The sequence below is a fragment of the Microcaecilia unicolor genome, chromosome 3 (assembly GCF_901765095.1).
Source record: "Microcaecilia unicolor chromosome 3, aMicUni1.1, whole genome shotgun sequence".
NCBI lineage: Eukaryota > Metazoa > Chordata > Amphibia > Gymnophiona > Siphonopidae > Microcaecilia > Microcaecilia unicolor.
In genome coordinates, this window is record NC_044033.1 from 211852733 (window position 1) to 211872678 (window position 19946).

Consider the following 19946-nt stretch of genomic DNA (forward strand, 5'->3'; position numbering starts at 1 on the left):
TAGAATACACCTTGTTTCCACACGGTTTAGAGAATATGCCAAGCACCGGTCTGCATGACTAAATTTAGTCAAAGGCAATTACGCCAAGTAAAACTTGGTGTAAAAGCTGACGCCTAAACTAGTCACGGACTGGGTGTATTCTATAACAATGCGCCAGGGGCGTAGCCATACTTTGGCGGGAGGGGGAGTCCAGAGCCTGAGGTGAGGGGGCACATTTTAGCCCCCCTCTCCGGCGATGCCCCCCGCTGCCACCACCACCAACACCAATAACAACTTTGACCCTCCCCCCCCCGCCGATGACTCTCTCGACCCCCCCCTCCTGCCGCCAACCCTCCCCCGCCGCCGCCTACCTTTGCTGGTGGGGGACCCCGACCCCCACCAGCCAAGGTCCTCTTTTTCCGGCGCAAGGCTTCTTTCTGTTTCTGTGAGTCTGACGTCCTGCACATTGTACGTGTAGGATGTCAGACTCACAGAAACAGAACGAAGCCTTGCAGATCTGTCAGTGGCTGCGTTGCTGGCTGATCTGCAAGGCTTCGTTCTGTTTCTGTGAGTCTGACGTCCTGTATGTGTACGTGCAGGACGTCAGACTCACAGAAACAGAACAAAGCCTTGTGCCGGAAGAAGAGGACCTCGTCTGGCGGGGGTTGGGGTCCCCCGCCAGCAAAGGTAGGCGACGGCAGCAGAGGGGGAGGGTTGGCGGCGGGAGGGGGGGGGGTCGAGAGGGTCGGCGGCAGGGGGTCCAGGGCCAAATCTACGGGGGCCCAGGCCCCCGTGGCCCCACATAGCTACGCCACTGCAATGCGCATAGATTTTAGAAACTCCCACGGCCACACCCTCTTTTCAATTATGTGACTTAGAATTTACGCACATCACATGACAGAATATGCTTAGATTGTTGTGCGTGTACATTCTAATGAATGCCAATTAGTGTCAGGAATTGCTTTAGTGGCAATTATCAGCGCCGATTGGCTTGTTAACCAATTAAGTTACGCTCACAAATCCAGAATACGCCTGAATGTGCCTGTGCAACTTAAGTCGAGCTATATAGAATCCGGGAGTAAACGCAAGGACAGAATGCATTTCACAACATCATAAACCAAAGGATTTTAATTTCTGAGACACGAAAGGAAAGTTCTGGCAAGTGATATTAAAATAAAAAGCAGTATTCTAAACTGAGCAGTGGCAGCTGTGGACACAGATCTGCTCACCTCAGGAATTGCTCTGCCAGATTCTTCCCACTTGGGAAATCTTCCTTGCGATATAAACATTTTCTGGGTATCAGGGTTATCTTTCCAGGGTGACTCTGGCTGCTCAGGAGTTACTTTTTCACAGGCTACTGTGCTTTATATACTGCAGAGTTGCTCTGGAATATAACATCTGGGATGTGTTTGGCTCCTGTCAGGCGGTGGGGTCCTAGGAACATTGGTTTATTTAAAGAAGTGTATTAATGTTGTGAAAGTTAGCAATTACTGAACAACTGTTTTACTGTATGGTTTCCTTAAAGTTACAGGTGCACAGTCTTCAACAACTGCAGCCCCAACGACCACCACTGCAGCCACAACTACCACGACCACAGCAGCCACAACTACCACCACTGCATCCCCAACTACCACGACCACTGCAGCCACAACTACCACCACCGCTGCAGACACAACTACCACCACTGCAGCCACAACTACCACCACCGCTGCAGACACAACTACCACCGCTGCAGCCACAACTACCACGACCACTGCAGCCACAACTACCACGACCACTGCAGCCACAACTACCACCACCGCTGCAGACACAACTACCAACACCACAGCAGCCACAAATACCACGACCACTACACCCACCACTGCCACATCCACTACTACCACCACTACACCCAAAACCACCATAACCACTACACCAACCACCACCACAACCACTGCTACCACTACCAGTCAACCCACGACCACCACTACTCCCAACCTTGAAAATGTTGGTAAGTTTCAAACTTCCTTCCAAAATAGTTTTCCATTCAGAGCTGGAAGGTGCAATAGTGTGAACTTGCTTTGAGCTACCAATGTATCTTTGACCTAAATCCAAGGAAATAAATAGAAGTCCAAAAGCAGAGGAAGGTGTGTGTCCAGGAGGAATCGTGGGAAGAGAGGTTTTGTCATGCTCAACAAAGAAATGCTATCCGAGCGCCAGACAGAGAAAGGAAGGGACTCCTTTCTCCCTTCTGTCAGGCCCTGAGTTATGACCTCATTGTGCCCCCATCCCAGTCTACCACTGCCTAGGGTCTAGGGCACCAGCTTCTAGGGGGTGGGGGTAGGGGCAGGAAACACCAAGTGCAGTTAAAGCAAAACAATTGGATCCGATAGCCACATAAACAAAGAGTCATCAATGTATCCTTTTATCTGTAGGAATGGTAATTAATTTTCAGATATGCTTTTATCTGGGTAAATGACTTTTGAAAGTTGCCCTTTATTGGCCTTATTCTATAAAGTTTATGCTCCTAAAATTTATGCTCCTAAATTACTCCAAATTTATGAGCATAATTTAAATTTATGATCCCAAATTTGGAGCATAGTCGATTTTGGAGCATAGTGTATGCTCGTAATTTAGGAGCCAAAATTTAGGAGCATAAACTTTAAGAGCATAAACTTTAAGAGCATAAATTTAGGAGCATAAAATTTAGGAGCATAAATTTAGGAGCATAAACTTTAATAGCATAAAATTTAGGAGCATAAACTTTAGGAACATAAATTTAGGAGCATAACCTTTATAGAATAAGGCCCTTATATGTGTGTATACGTGTGTGTGTGTGTGTGAGAGAGTATTGTGAAAAGGGTTCACTGCTTCCTAGCAAGGTGGAGCCGTCCACCAGCCGTTTTCCAGGTCTCACCACAACTGCAGACAGTGGCTAGGTTAAAAGATTTTTATTATCAAGCCAATAACAGCTGTCACCAATTTCAGTACATAGGTTATCCCCAAACAAACAGCTTCCAACCACATAGGTTTTCAGTAAAGCAGGTAAATAAATCAGGCTTCCAATAAAGCAGGTGAATAAAGCAGGCTTCCAAATAAGTCAGACTCCAATAAAGCAGGCAGTAGCGTAGCCAGAGTTTAATTTTTAGATGGGCCTGGAGGTGGACTGGGTGGGCACAGGCCTCACATTTCCTCTCCACCCGCCCACCTGCCGCCGCCGCATTTCCTCTCCATCCGCCCACCGCCGCTGCCACATTTCCTTTCCACCCGCTACCACCCCCCCCCCCCCCCCCCCCCGCAACAGCCCCCTGCACATGGTCAGTTCTGGTCATTTTTACTGACCTGAAGCGCCGTTCTCCCTCCAGCACCGGCGATTCCCATAGCTAGCCTTCTGCCAGTGCGCATCCGTCGTCGGAGCCTCTTCTCAGGTGCATCCCGCCTACTCTGCAACTTCCTGTTTTCCGCAAAGGTGGGGTGCAGGAAGTTGCAGAGTAGGCGGGATGTGCCTAAGAAGAGGCCCTGACAACGCACGCTGGCAGAAGGCTGGCTATGGGAATCGCCAGTGCTGGAGGAAGAACGGCGCTTCAGGGCAATAAAAGCGAGCAGACCAGGCGGACGGGGAGAGCGGGCAGAAGAGGCTGGGCGGGCCTGGAGCAAAAGTGGCTGGGCGTGGGCCCGTCCAGGCCCACCCGGGGCTATGCCCCTGAAAGCAGGTAAAGGAAGCAGGGTTCCAAATACATCAGGCTTCCAATAAAGCTAGTGGCGTTCCAAGGGGGGGCGGTCCGCCCCGGGTGTCAACGGGTGGGGGGGGGGTGCTCCGTCCACCCCCCCCCCCCCCGGCGTGGCACGGCACCCCCCCCTGGCATGGACCCCCCCTGGCGCAGCGCCTCTCACTCCCCCCCATCCGACAGTCCCCACCTGCCTACCAGCTAAGCTCCGTGCACCCGGCACCTTGAATCTGCAGCGCTGCTGACTGTAAAAGAAGAAAACCGTCTCGTTGTTGGCCCTTCACTCACTGAGTCCCGCCCTCTGATGTAACTTCCTATTTCCTCGAGGGCGGGACACAGTGAGTGAAGGGCCAATGACGAGACGGTTTTCTTCTTTTACAGTCAGCAGCGCTGCAGATTCGAGGTGCCGGGTGCACGGAGCTTAGCTGGTAGGCAGGTGGGGACTGTCGGGGGGGGGGGAGTGAGAGGCGCTGCGCCGGGGGGTCCACGCCAGGGGGGGTGCCATGCCACGCCGGGGGGGCGCCGTGTTGCACTGCACCTGGGGGGGGGGTGCGCGCAGTGGCGATCCGCCCCGGGTGTCAGCCAAGCACGGAACGCCACTGAAAAAAGCAGGTTTCTCTTACCTCCAACACCCTTCCAAACCCTCAGGAGCTGGCTATCCCTGCCTTGGAACTCTCCCACTCCATAGAGGCCTCTCCCCCCTCCTGGAATTCCTCCCCCCCACCCCCGATCTACCCCTCCTTCCATATAATCCATCCAATCATCTTCTTCCTCCTCCTTGGGCCCCTCTCTATTTCAGCTGGGCTGCATGGTATATTGATTGTGTATCCAGGGGAACTGAGCTTCTTCCCTCCGCCTCCCCCTAGTGGGTGATGAAATTATAGGCTCAGCCTGGCTATCCCCCTGGCTCCCTCTGCTGGAGCTGGGAATCCATTCCCTTGTCTCCAGACTACTCTCTGCCTCTCTCCTTGCAATGGCTTCTGGTACTTGTATTTCAGGGTCTAAATGCTTCATCCTAGCCACCCTGGCAGTAGCCTTGTCACAGTATTATACAACAAAGTCCAATATTTAAAAGCATGCTGGTCAATATTCAAAATGATTTAACTGGGCAGAAACGGCCGCTGACTGGTTAAATGGCTTGTTCGGGGCTATCCGCTAATTTTCAGCAGCAATTAACGGGTTAACTCTGCTGAAAATGAGCAATTAGCACCTAAGTGACAGACGACTATTTTGGGAGCATTTCGGGAGTGGAGTCAGCACTTAACCGGCCAGTGTAACCATATAAAAGAGACAGCATAAAACACAGTCCTATCTTTATGCTGCAACCTATGGCTGGTTAAGTTCTGAATATCGACACGTATTGGCTCCATCTCAAGGTTCATGTTTTCGTTTATTTGATTGTCCAATTAGGGCAGACTATCAAAGTGGATTACATACGTTAATATTAAATGAGAAAAAAAAAGGTTACAATCTGATAGAAGTAGCAGAAAATATATAAAAACATAAAACAACACTTTAACCAGACAAATCAGACCACATAAAGCATAGTCCTATCTTTATCTGGTTCAGTGCCGCTGAATATCCCTGGAAATCCCCGAATAGTGATTTAAACAGCCAGGAACCTCTCCTGGCCATTTAAATTGCTTTCAGTATCGACCCCACAGGTGTATAATACGCCAGGAGAGCTGTACATGTGAAACAGTCCGTGCATCCTTTCCCTTTGAAAACTAACAACTTTTGCATGCATCCAATGCATAATTCAGGCATTTGTTATAAAAATGTCCCCTCTGTATATGACTTGTGCAACACCTGAACATATTAGCAAGGTGAGGAAATTTCTTGAATGTGTGAGGAAGAGAGGGAGGAATAGATGCACACAGAGTGAGACTACTGAGTGAGCGTCCTCCTGTGATGGATATTAATGGAAGTTACATCTTTCACATACAGTTCTGATATATTCTCTCGTTCCTTGTATCTCAGGTGAAGAAGGCCTGGCGGGCTGGGCCATTGCATTGATAGTTATAGGTGCTGTCTTTACTGGAATTATCATCATTGTAGTGGTGAGTATGGACTCTACTACTACTACTTATCATTTCTCTGCCACCTTCACCACTGACAATTCACATCTAATCACATTGTCCTATATTTATAACCTGGGTATCTCAGAGTATTGCTGTCTCTTTTAAGGTCTTTCTTCAGATGTCCATGCTGTATTCACACTTTACGCATTTCAGGATGCTGCCTCTGTTCTCCTGAGGTCTCTCTTCAGCTGTCCTTGCTGTATTCACAATTTATATGTTTGAGGATGTTACCCTCTGTGCTCAGTGGTGTTCCTAGGTCAACTGCCACACGGTGCATCACCCCCCACGAATCACAACACCCCCCAGCGCACCACCTCCACCCCCCAAGCGCATTGCTCTTACTTCCTGAGGGTGCAGGAAGCAGTCACGCAGCTGTCGGCACCGCCGGTTCCCTGTCCTGGAACAGGAAATAATGTCAGAGGGAGCAGGGAACCGGCAGAGACGACAGCTGTGTGGCTGCTCCCTGCAACTCCTTGCAGCGTCCACCCGGGACAGACCGCCTCTGCTCTCCTGAGGACTCTCTTCAGCTGTCCATGCTGTATTCATATTTTACATGTCTGAGAATGCTGCCCTCTGCTTTCCTGAGGTCTCTCTTCACCTATCCATGCTATATTCATACTTTTCATAATTTTGATGTTTTAAGGTGCTGCTCTTTTTCCTTGAGGGCTCTCATCAACTACTGTTGCCTCGGGCGCTGTCATCTTCTCTGTGCGTGAATCTAGATTTTAAGCAAAAGTTTCCACTGAGCAACAGAATACTAGGGCCACGTATACTTGATTCTTGGATGATTTTCTAGCATAAACATTACTTTCTTATTCTTATCTTTTGCAACTTTATTTATAGATTGTGTGTGTGATGAGACCTTCATTCCGAAGACTCCCAGGAAGAAGTGAAACGTTCTAAATGCTATTACGACAATAAAAGAGTGGAGGAGGAGCCGAATAGAGCAGCAGGCTGAGAACCTGGAAGCCAGGGTTCAAATCCCACTACCACTCCTTGTGATCTTGGGCAAGTCACTTTGGGGACTAAGGTGTGCTGAAGAATGGCCTATGGTAGTGTAGGCATGTGTTTTGGCCGTGTGCAGGATTATTTTTCAGTGCACAAAATGAAATCTGCACCCTGGTTCATAAAATTATCTACGGCAAAGCCCCTGAATACATGACAGACCTCATAGACCTGCCAACCAGAAACACAACAAGGACAGCATGAACATATCTAAATCTCCACTAACCAAGCAGCAAAGGACTCAAATACAAATCAACTTATTCATCCAGCTTTTCCTATTTAAGTACACAACTATGGGACGCACTGCCAAAATTGGTAAAAACAACATATGACCACCTAAGTTTCCGGAAAGAACTAAAAACAAACCTGTTCAGAAAGGCATATCCCACCAACCCAACATAAAAACCTGAGTTCCTGTGACACAACAAAACCAAAGACCGTAATGGACATACCCCAACTCTCCTTCTTCCTCTCTAAGTTTCTCCAATGTATCTACCACACATGAACCTTCTACCACAATAACACCTTGTATTTGTTCATACCTAATCTGGCGAATGCCATTACGGTACTATGTAAGCCACATTGAGCCTGCAAATATGTGGGAAAATGTGGGATACAAATGTAACAAATAAATAAATAAAATTGGCATGCGTCCATTTGGGGCCTGAGACCTTACCGCTGCCCATTGACTTAGCGGTATGGTCTCATGCGTTAACTGGGCGGTAATAGTCAGCACGCATACAATGCCAATTACCGCCCGATTAGCGCCATGTGCCAGAAAGTTTCTGGCGTGTCTACTGGACGCGCGTACAAAATGAAATTACCGCCTGGGCCACGGGGTAGTTCCAAATTGGCGTGCATAGGCGCCTAAGCGCTTAGTAAAAGGGCGCCTTTATTTTTGCCAGGATGAAGTAGTCTTTCATGAAGCAATAGGCCCATCTTGTGGTCATTTTCATAAACTGCAGTAAAGTTTGGCTTACTTGAATAATAAGTTTTGTACTGTAATGTCAAGTTAACCAGAAATAAAAATTAAAATGTCAAAATTGATGGAGTTATTATTATTATTATTTTACCCCCTCCCCATTTTAAATATTATTTTGTTCCCTTCACACAACCAGGCGTTTGTGTGCAGTACATTTTTCCCCTTCTTCCTTCTTCATAACCCCTCCTTCAGCAGTGGCTCCCAAAACCCTCCTGGTAAACTCACAGACAGCTTGATTTTAGGAGATCCGTGATGAGATTCAAGAAATAAATTTAGTTACACTGGAAGATTTTTTTAAAATTATTGTTAAAGCAACTTCTGCAGTATACTTTCTGTCTCTTTGCTATTTCCCAGATATTTGCAGGCAGCCAGGGTGAGGAAGAATTTCTTGGGAAAAACAAAATATTCCATAACTAAAAGATATAGCCAAAAAGTCAGTGATCCTGGCCATATTTGTCTTGCTTAAAAAGACAACAAAACAACAGCTCTTGAGTTTGTAGCACTAAAAAGGCTACAGTCACCTGCCATTCTCAGCACTGGCCACCTGGCGGCAGCATAGGACAACCTCGCTCCTTCTTTCCAAACCCTTTTTGTATATTTTTGGATTGTTTGAGTAGGGGATGGGGCAAGTTTAATGAGCAAGCTGCTGTGGGATCCACAGTACTAGAAGAATTAAGAGTAGCCTGATGGTTAGAACAGCAGACTGAAAGAACCAGTGAAGCTAGAGTTCAAATCCCACTTGGGGTCCTTGTCTCAGGTGTAAGCCTCCTTGGTCCAGGAAAATACCTCATATACCTAAATGTAACCTGCTTTGAGCTACTAATAAAAATGGTGTGAGCCAAATCCAAATATTCCACTCCTTGGTTGCCCACTGTTTTGCTTGGGCTGTGACCAGGGTTGCCATTTAGCTCGATGTCTGCAATGGGAAGCAAGTACAGTGTGAAGCTGAAGACAAAATGGTTCTTATCTTTTTGAACAGAATAGCAAATTAATTTCTCTTCATAATTTTTTATATCCTCACTCACAGGACTCCCATTTTTCTCATCGTTCTTAAAAAAACTTCCTTCCAATTTTTGAAAAATATTTAGTAATTCTGGCTATCAATGATCCAATATGTGAGTTTGAAAGCTAATGGCCCCTTTTACCTGCGTCTGCACGTGTTTTTGACGTGCACCGAAGCCCCCTTTTTCCGCAGTGAGTAAAAGGCAGGTCTCAAGCACTGCCAGCTACAAACACTAGGTTGGTAGATGTGTGTGGGGGGGGGGGGGGAGGGAGGTGGAAGAGAGCGGAAGATATGTCAGGACTCACAGCGGTAAAAAGAAGAGAGCTACTAGGACCTGTAGGGGAAGGAGGAAGATGGAGAGATGTTAGAGGACTCACAGGATGAGGGAGAGGAACAGATGCCTTAAGCTACAATTCATGTTCAGTGGGGTCACTCCTGAGATTCTAGAGAAACAAGAGATTAGGTTACATGGTGGGGAAGACTGGATACCATCAAAAAGATGATAGACCCTAAAATTACGTATGTTTTGAGTACGATCCCTCTTCTCTTCCCTTGCGCCTTTTATAGGTGACTGGAAAGGATGCTCACCAGCTTTTTATGGAATTGTAAATTGCCCAGAATCTCTCTTAGTAAACTTAAGCTTTCCAAAAGGCATGGTGGAGTCAAATTTCCCGATTTATTACTGTATCATAAAGCATTTATTTTACGTCAGGGCACGGAATGGTTTGCTCCTGTAAATGTTACCTCCTCACGGCCCAGATGGGTGGTCTTTGAGCAAGGCCTCATCGATCTATTGAGTCACTCCCATCTCCTCGGTATGCACCTTCCTAAGAGCATTGTCTCCAATCCAATTATGAACACCACCTATAAATTAATGGCATCTTTAGATCAAACCATGGGTATCCATTGGTCTGATACGCCATTCATCCCCATATGGAACAACCCCAACTTTAAAATAGGTAATAAGCAAGTCTCGTGGTCTCAGTGGCAGCGTATAAGCATATGGTCCCTGAAAGACATGATTCACCTAAGCAGTCAGACTTGGAAACCCTTCTCAGATTTGAAATTAGAATTTGCGTTATCAGACACCCAATGTTAAAAAAAGAAAAGTAAAGGCGTGTTGCAACCTCAATTTCTGGCCCAATTCCCAGAGCTCCTTGATTTCAATCAGACACTTCAGTGCACTGGCCATGTGGCTTCCCACATTTACAAACATCTTCTCACCAAATCCCGTACTAATTGTAACGGTCTACGCAAATGTTGGGAAGAAGACATTCAACAATCTATCTCTGATACATCGTGGGAGCGGCTCTGGAAGTCCCTCTTCAGATGCTCTAACTCTTCCACTACAATAAGGGACTGTCCTTCTATGTTAAATTGTACAGCGCTGCGTAACCCTAGTAGCGCTTTAGAAATGTTAAGTAGTAGTAGTAGTAATACAGTCTATGTATTTCTTCATGCATAGGTCTTTCTGGAAGCCATATAAGATGCATGTTATCACCCCCTCTAGCTCTGATCTATGCTGGTGTTGTCAATCTCAAGTGGGTAATTTTAGGCACCTTATATATGATTGTGGGTGTATTCGGTAATACTGGTTAGAAATATGGGCGCAACTGGTAGACATCTTTCATCTCCCTGGCGTAATCTCTTATAAATTTGTGATACTCAGAGACCAATGTTTCCGCAGTTTGCTGACTCCCAGTGAAGGGGCTCTGGTTAACACCATGGTATCCTTAGCGTTGAAGGTAATCTCCCATTGGAAGGCTTTGCAACAGGTTACCTACCAGGAATGGTGGAACCTGATGCTTCAAATGTATAAATACGAGTTGCACCTTGCTAAGAAATCTCCCCGCTTGCCAGTTTATAGAGAAAAATGGCTACCATTTGCATCTCATTTTAGTGCTCTGCAGTGATATGTGCAAATTTGGTGTACCTCATGTGCAAACGTTGATGTATATCCCCCAGCACCCTTTCCCTCTTTTCTTTCTCTCTTCTCATAACTGAGTGTTAACCTTGCTACTTATTAGGCTGGTTTTGCTTCTTATTGCTGTCTGTTGCCATGTTGTGAGCTCTTATGTATTTCTGTACTGAACACCAATAAAAGAAATTAAACTAAAAAAAAAAAAAAAAAGTCCATAAGCCATTATTAAGATGGACACGGGAAAATCCACTACTTATTTCTAGGATAAGCAGCATAAAATCTGTTTTGCTGTTCTAGGATCTTGCCAGGTACTTGTGACCTGGATTGGCCACTGCTGGAAACGGGATACTAGACTTGATGCTCCTTTGCTCTGTCCCAGTATGATAATGCTTATGATTGAAAGGTGTGAAAAAAAATCTTTAAAAATATAAAGTGAGGTCCTTGGCTTTCCTTTTTCCCCAGAATAAGAGTCTCTTTTGGTCTCAAATGGTATTAGTTTTCTCACTGTGACCTTTTCCACAGGGAAAGCCCCTGAAAAGGACAGAGAAGAACAGTGAATGCAGAATAAGAGATATCCTAACTTTCAAAGCTAAAATTTGCACCCTAAAACATTTCTTCCCCAGCAGAGGTTCAGGAATCTTGTTAACCAGTGTCTACCTCATGATATATGCATACTATAAAAAAACACATTCACAGCCACACACATGCATACATGTACAAACAAGCATACATTCAAACACACAAGTACATCATCTCAAACACACTGAGGAAAGGCCCTGTGTGCACCTTCGAACTTTTTGTCAGTTTCTCCAATTTCTCTTTGCAGTTTAATCATCTGTTCGCTCTGACCAGGTGGATGGTAGTAGACCCCCCCACTGCTATTCTCTTCCCCATCTCTATCCATAAAGATTCCATGGTGCGTTTGGTTTCCTGCAAAACATTTATCCTGTTTAACCTAGTGCCCTCTTTAACACGTTGCACCACCTCTCCACCAGATTGATCCACCCTATAATTACAATATAATTTATAACTTGGTATTGCAGAGTCCCACTGATTATCTTCCTTCCACCAGATCTCTAAATTGCCTATTATATGTACCTCGTCATTCAGTCTTATATATTCTAACTCTCCCATCTTACTTCATAGACTTGTACACAGACATTTCTAATTGTATTTGCAGCCTGCTTAGCAATTGACAGGAATAATCTGGAAATCTTCCAACTCTATCTGCTCTTTACTTAAAAGCACCTACAACTTCTCCATTGTGATTACCTGTTATGTTAGCATCCTCTGAAAATACGTCTCTCTGAAGCATGTGCTGCTGAGAGTCAGCTGACTTTACCTGATGTTCTAAAGCTGCTCTATCACCTTTGTAAAAATTGGATGGAGCAGCCAGGGGTCCATCCTGGTTAGGATGGAGGCCAGCCTTCCACAATAGGTGCCCTTTTCCCAAAATGTTGCTTGGTGCCTATCGAATCTCAAGTCCTGTTCCCTGCCCTGGAATTGCTTTTCCTATGGACTCTACTGCCTTTCTTGTACTTAACTGCTAAGCAGGAAAAGATCTGCTGGGAATGTGAACATTTTAGAGCTGAATAAGAGTTTTTAACACCCCACAATTCTTGCTCACCCGAGATTCCCTAAAGTACAAGGTTAAGAATCTCAGATATTTCCTCTGGGCATCCTGCCCAGTATTGTGTAGATTACAATAGGGAGGGGCCCTCAATTCTTCATGGTTGCATCATGGCACTGTCATATCTAACTTAGGTTTTTCTATGCTATGAAAAGTGCATTTCATCTTGCAAAAGCAAGGACTGTTATAAAAAGCGGGTACAGAGTTACCGCTCTGGGTCATCAATCTGGGATTGTAATGTGCAGGGCCGGTCTTAACAATTGCAAAGCACTGTGCAGACCAGTTAGGTGCCCCCCCCCCCCCCGCCCCACCCCTTTTTGACAAGATTCATTTTAAACATTTTTTTTTTTCAAACAAAAACAAATCAAGCAAACCTTGTACAGAAAAACTAATTCAAATATGCACGATGCTATCATAGGAAACCTTAGGGTTTAAAAAGCAAAAGCATGTGCATGTAAGGACTAGATAAATTAATTAAAGCAAATCTGCTTAATATGTAATACTTGGTAGCAATAATGAAACAGTAATTGAATATTCACATAGTAAGCAGCCTGAGCCAACAGTCTCGGCAGCCATTTTTAAAGAGCGATGTGGCAACAAGGCATCAGTGCCGGCAGTGGGCTGGAAAGACTGGGGATCTTTCTTGCCCTGAAGACTCCACTACATCACCAGGGCTGCCTTGGGTATGTGCCGGGAGGGCACCCTGTGGCTCGTGGGAGGGGGGGCAAAGAGTCAGATCGCGGCAGTGGTGGGGAGCAGGAGGGAGCGCCACAGGGCCCCTGGAGGCGCAGGACCCTGTGCGACCACTCCTCTTGCCCCTGCCTAAGACTGGCCCTGGTAATGTGGGAGACACAGATCAGAGGAGGAAGTCACATAGGGACCACCGAGGGTCACTGGCTGGTGCAGTGTCTCAGCCATTGGCTCTGCTATACAGGTAAAAACATAGAAACAGAGAAAATCTGACGACAGATGATGACCATATGGCCTATCCAGTCTGCTCATCCATGTCAACTACTAAACTCTATAATCCCTTGCTCACTCTCTGTGTTGGTCTCACGCTTTCTTGAATTCAGATACAGTCCTTATCACCCCGCTACTTCCACAGGGAGGCCATTTCACAACAGTGGCGTAGCCAAGGGTTGGCCCGGGTTGGCCCAGGCCCATCCACTTTGGGCTCAGGCCCACCCAGAAACAGCACACCTATGCTGTAGCTGACAGGGATCCCCAAGCCCAACCAGCTGAAAACTCCCAACAACTGTTCCTCCTTCTTACCTTGTAAATAGCGGATCTTCTCCTGCAGTGAGCAGCAACTGATACATACTGTTCACACTGGCCCCACAGTCTTCCCTTTGATGTTTTCCTGCCTATGTGGAAAAAGGAAGTTGCATCAGAGGGAAGGCTGTGGGGCCAATGTGAGCAGTGTGTATTAGTTCTCTGCTTGCTGCAAATCTGCTATTTAAAAGGTATGTGGGGGAAAGGGGATGTTTGAGAGACCATATGGCATGCAGTCAAGAGAGGGAGAGACCAAATCACTTGTGGGATAAAGCGGAGTTCTTCTGCTCACCCATTTTGGGCCCAAGCCCACCCAAAATTGGGTGTCTGGCTATGCCCCTGTTCTACAAATTCACCAACCCTTTCTGTGAAGAGGTTTCATTCCAGAGATATTCTAGTAGGTGTCCATAGTCCAACATCTTTATGAAGTGTCAACAAATTTCCACTTATATCCTAAATCTCCCGGCTGGCCCAGCACCACACATATGATCATTTCAGGAGTGCATCTGATAGCCGTTTCCATCATTACCGTTCACATTTGGTAAATCTAAAGAAGGGACCTGTGTGTGAACCTCCAAACCTTGTGTAAATCATCGGTGGAATCAATTTTTCACACTTTCAAAAAGTACAAAGACCAGGGGGTGCTCAATGAAGGTACATGGAAATACTTTTACAACAAATAGGAGGAAATATTTTTTCATTCAAAGAATAGTTGAGCTCTGGAGCTCTTTGCCGGAGGATGTGGCAACAGAGGTTAGAGTATCTGGGTTTAAAAAAAGGTTGGACAAGTTCCTGGAGGAAAAGTCATAAGTACATAAGTATTGCCATACTGGGACAGACCGAAGGTCCATCAAGGCTCAGCATCCTGTTTCTAACAGTGGCCAATCCAGATCACAGTACCTGGCAAGATCCCAAAAAAAGTACAATACATTTTATGCTGCTTATCCTAGACATAAGCAGTGCATTTTCCCCAAGTCCATTTTAATAATGGTCTATGGACTTTTCCTTTAGTAAGCCATCCAAATCTTTTTTAAACCCTGCTAAGCTAAGTGCTTTTACTACATTCTCTGATTTCCAGAGTTTAATTACACGTTGAGTGAAGATAAATTTTCTGCTATTCGTTTTAAATTTACTATTTTGTAGCTTCATCGCATGCCCCCCTAATCCTAGTATTTTTGTAAAGTGTAAACAATCGATTCATGTCTACCTGTTCCACTCCACTCATATTATTTTATAGACCTCTATCATACCTCCCCTCAGCTGTCTTTTCTCCAAGCTGAAGAGCCCTAGCTGCTTCAACCTTTCCTCAAGTTGTCCCATCCCCTTTATCATTTTCAACGCCCTTCTCTGTACATTTTCTAATTCCACTATATCTTTTTGAGATGCGGCAACCAGAATTGAACACAATATTCAAGGTTCGGTCGCATCATGGAGCGATACAAAGGCATTATAACATCCTCATTTTTGTTTTCCATTCCATAGTTTGCTATTGAGATAGACAAGGTAGCATGGAATCTTGCTACTCTTTGGGATTCTGAAATCTTGCTACTATTTGGAATTTTGCATGAAATCTTGCTACTCTTTGAGATTCTTTATGGAATCTTGTTATTCTTTGGAATTCCAGAATCTTGCTGCTGTTTGAGATCCTGCCAGTTACTTGTGACTTGGCAGAATACAGATGTTTAAATACTTGAACGGTATTAATGTAGAAAGAAATATTTTCCTGAGAAGGGAAAATGGTAAAACCAGTGGCGTAGCCACAGGTAGGCCTGGGTGGGCCAGGGCCCACCCACTTAGAGCTCAGGCCCACCCAACAGTAGCACACATTTAGCAGTAGCTGGTGGGGATCCCAAGCTCCGCCCATTGAAAACTTCCCCCTGATGGTAAGGAAAACGCTACTCTCCATGATACTGGCACCTGCGCATGCTCAGTTTTCAATGCATGCCTGCTGCAGACTGCCAAGGTGGAAAGAAGCGTTTTCCCACCAGCTGAGATATTTGTTTGGTGGTGGGGGGAGTGGGGGGGAGGGAACACTTGGTGCCCACCCACTTCTTGCCTAGGCCCACCCAAAGTCTGTTGTCTAGCTATGCCCCTGGGTAAAACTAGAAGATATGAATTGAGGTTGTGGGTTGGTAGACCTTTTCACGGAGGGGATGGTTGATGCCTGAAATGCCCTCCCGAGGGAGGTGGTGGAGAAAAAAACTGTGGTGGAATTTGAAAAGGCGTGGGATGAACACAGGAGATCTCTAATTAGAAAAGAAATGGTATAAAAAACAAACTTATAGGGTTGCATATGTGTTTGCATGTCAAGTGGTGCTTAGATGGCAACTCTGGCTTTGTCGACTAAGGCTGATGCTGAGTCCCGATATAGAAATCTGGTTTAGGGTGGGCTGGAGAGAGCTTCAACGGAAACTCCAGTAATTTGGAATGTGAGGAAAGTGCCGGACAGACTTTTATGGACTGTGTCCTGCAATTGACAAGATGGATTCAGATGGGCTGGAGTAGGCTTTGACAGCAACTCGAGTAGTTGGAACATAAAGACAAAGCCGGGCGGACTTCTACGGTCTATGTCCCAGACACACCAAAGAAAGACCATGATCAAGTATATAATATCACGTTCATTGTTGATTTAATCTTGAGTTGTTAATGAATGTGACTGTTGGGCAGACAGGATGGATCGTTCAGGTCTTTATCTGCCATCACTTACTATGTTACTATTTATTTATTACATTTGTATCCCACATTTTCCCACCTATTTGTAGGCTCAATGTGGCTTACGTAGTACTGGAGAGGCGTTTGGAGACTCCGGTGTAAACAAATACAAAGTGGTAAGATAAAGTTCATGTGGCCTAGCCACATTAGGGAATCGTACAACGGAAGAGTTGTGTTATATCCATTACATACTTTAGTTTTGTTGTGTTGTGTTGCAGAGATCAGGCATTTATGTTGGGTTGGATTGGTAGGGTATGCCTGTTTAAACAGGTTAGTTTTTAGTTTTTTCCGGATGTTTAGGTGGTCGTACGTAGTTTTCAAGGCTTTTGGTAATGCATTCCACAGTTGTGTGCTTATGTAGGAGAGACTGGATGCATAAGTTGATTTGTATTTGAGTCCTTTGCAGCTTGGGTAGTGCAGATTTAGGTACATTCGTGTTGATTCAGATGTGTTTCTAGTTGTCCTATTTAGATTGTGAACTCTTTGAGCAGGGACTGTCTTTTCATGTTTGGTGTACAGTGCTGCGTATGCCTTGTAGCACTATAGAAATGATTAGTAGTAGTAGTAGTTTGTAGGTCCATTAAGTCTGTCATGTATCCCGGGGCTTCACCGTAGATAATGTTGTGAACCAGAGTGCAGATTTTGAAAGCAATGCGTTCTTTGATTGGGAGCCAGTGTAGTTTTATGTTACTTGTGACCTGAATTGTTTACTTTTGGAAGCAGATTCTGGGCTAGATGGACCATTGGTCTGGCCCAGTATGGCTATTCTTATGTTCTTATGTTATATGGATGCCAAAAGAGGTTTCACGGCCTCCAGGGTCTAGTTTTCACACTGTACACTGAAAATCCATAAATGAAAAAAGAGAAAATGTTTTATTTTTATTTATTTGCTGCATTTATATCCCCACATTTTCCCACCTATTTGCAGGCTCAATGTGGCTTACAATATAATACAACAACAATCATATTAATGGGATAAAGAAATCAGAATATAGATAACAAATAAGGTGCAAGAGAATATCATCCTATATAATAAAACGCACCTCTAACATTCTGAAGCCGAGAAAGTGAAGCCTTCAAGCCTTGAAGCATTCCTGCAACATTCCGGAACCATGTGTCGTCAATTGAGGAGATGGAGCCTTACAGAGCGCACGAATGCTTCAAGGCTTGAAGGCTTCACTTTCTCACACACACACACACACACACACACACACACACACACACACTCACTCTCTGTCTCTCACATACACTCTCTCTCACACACAGATTCACACACACACTCTGTCTCTCACACACTCTCTCTCTCTGACACAAACACACACACTCTGTCTGTCTGTCTGTCTGTCTCTCTATCTCACTCATTCTCTCTCACATACACACTCCATCTCTCACCCACACATTCTCAAACATACACACTCCGAGGAAAGGGGGGCATGAAACACGCTGGGAAGGAGAGGGAGGGGGGCATAGAACTCAGAGGGAAGGGGGGCCAAGAACTCAGAGGGGAGGAGAGAGAGGGAGGGGGCCTGCACCTCGGACAGAAGGGGGGCCTGGAACTCGGAGGGGAGGGGAGGGAGGGAGGGAGGGAAGGAGGAGGTCATGGAACTCAGAGCCCCCCCCACACACACTCACTCTCTGTCTCTCACATACACTCTCTCACACACTCTCTCTCTCTCCACACACACACTCTCTCTCACACACATACACTCTCCTGCTTATAATCGAACGAGAAAAACGCCCAAGTTCCGACCTAAATCGGGAGATGGACGTTTATCTCACAAAAACGAATAACGCGGTATAATCGAAAGCCGAACTTGGACGTTTTCAACTGCACTCCATCGCGAAAGCGTACAAAGTCGACGGGGGCGTGTCGGAGGCGTGGTGAAGGCGGGACTGGGGCATGGTTATCACCCGAACAGAGATGGGCGCCTTTCGCCGATAATGGAAAAAAAGTATGCGTTTGTAGCTAGAATTTAGGGCACTTTTCCTGGACCCTGTTTTTTCACGAATAAGGCCCCAAAAAGTGCCCTAAATGACCAGATTACCACCAGAGGAAATTGGGGATGACCTCCCCTGACTCCCCCAGTGGTCACTAACCCCCTCCCAGCACAAAAAATGATGTTTCACAACTTTTTATTTTCACCCTCAAATGTCATACCCACCTCCCTGGCAGCAGTATGCAGGTCCCTGGAGCAGTTGTTAGGGGGTGCAGTGGACTTCAGGCAGGTGGACCCAGGCCCCTCCCCCCCCTATCTGTTACAATTGTGCTGCTTAATGCTTAGTCGTCCAACCCCCCCAAACCCACTGTACCCACATGTAGGTGCCCCCCTTCACCCCTTAGGGCTATAGTAATGGTGTAGACTTGTGGGCAGTGGGTTTTGAGGGGGATTTGGGGGGCTCAACACACAAGGGAAGGGTGCTATGCACCTGGGAGCTCTTTTACCTTTTTTTTTTGTTTTTGTAAAAGTGCCCCCTAGGGTGCCCGGTTGGTGTCCTGGCATGTGAGGGGGACCAGTGCACTACGAATCCTGGCCCCTCCCACGAACAAATGCCTTGGATTTATTCGTTTTTGAGCTGGGCGCTTTCATTTTCCATTATCGCTGAAAAACAAAAACGCCCAGCTCACAAATTGTCGAATAAAACATGGACGTCTATTTTTTTCGAAACTACGGTTCGGTCCGCCTCTTCACGGACCCGTTCTCGAAGATAAACGCCCATGGAGATAGACGTTTTCGTTCGATTATGCCCCTCTCTGTCTCTCACACACACTCTCTCTCTCTCTCTGACACAAACACACACACACACACACACACACTCTGTCTCTCTCTCTCACTCATTCTCTCTCTTACTCACACCCACACTCCATCTCTCACATACACACACACTCTCTCTCTCTCAAACACACACACAGGGCCGGTCTTAGGCAGAGGCGACCAAGGCGGCCGCATAGGGCCCCGCGCTTAAGGGGGCCCCGCATGGCGCGCCTCAACTCTGCCTCTCTGAGCCCCGCTTGCTCGGACCGCATCATCATGATCCCGCGCTCGCTCCGGACTGTATCATCATGATCGCTCCGCTTCCGCCTCCCGCCACCGGTGCCCCCTCCCCGCTGAGCCCGCTGTCAGCTCCCGCCTCCCAGTCCCAGGACAATGACTGTTGCAGTGACGGCACGGCCCCAACAGACAGTTGCAGGCACGACGGCTCACCCCAGCTTTTCTCTTCCGCCTTCCCGCTCAATGTCCCGTCTCCTTCTGATGAGGTATTTCCTGTTTCCGCAAGGGCGGGCGGGAGTCATTGAGCGGGAAGGGAAAAGGAGCTGCAGCGTGGTCGGAGGTGAGCCATCGCCTGGTGCCAGTGCGAGTGCGACTTAAAAAATAAAGAAACTTATGATTTATGCTTGTGACGGCAACTTCATCACTCAGGTAGAACAAACGATTAACCTTTCTGTAACAGAACTATGCTGCCGTGCTTTTCCCAGTAAGCCATTTTAATTTTCAGGTTAATATAATCAGTTGTAAGGAATCTATTACAGAAGATCAAAGCTTGTGCATGATGGTTTTTTAGCTTAATGTGACAAGTGCTCCATTTCTTGGAGTCTAGAAAGGGTTATATGCAATTTTATCTGTGTTTTGATGCTTCACAGTCTTCTGTTTGATG

General features: G+C 46.2%; 1 long non-coding RNA gene across 1 annotated transcript; it reads left to right on the top strand.

Moving 5' to 3' along the window:
• Positions 1–1879: 1879 nt before the first annotated feature.
• Positions 1880–6662, top strand: LOC115466256. Its single transcript, XR_003941521.1, has 3 exons — positions 1880–1969; positions 5667–5746; positions 6611–6662. It is a non-coding gene; the product is annotated as an uncharacterized LOC115466256 (long non-coding RNA).
• The last annotated feature ends 13284 nt before the right edge of the window (positions 6663–19946 follow it).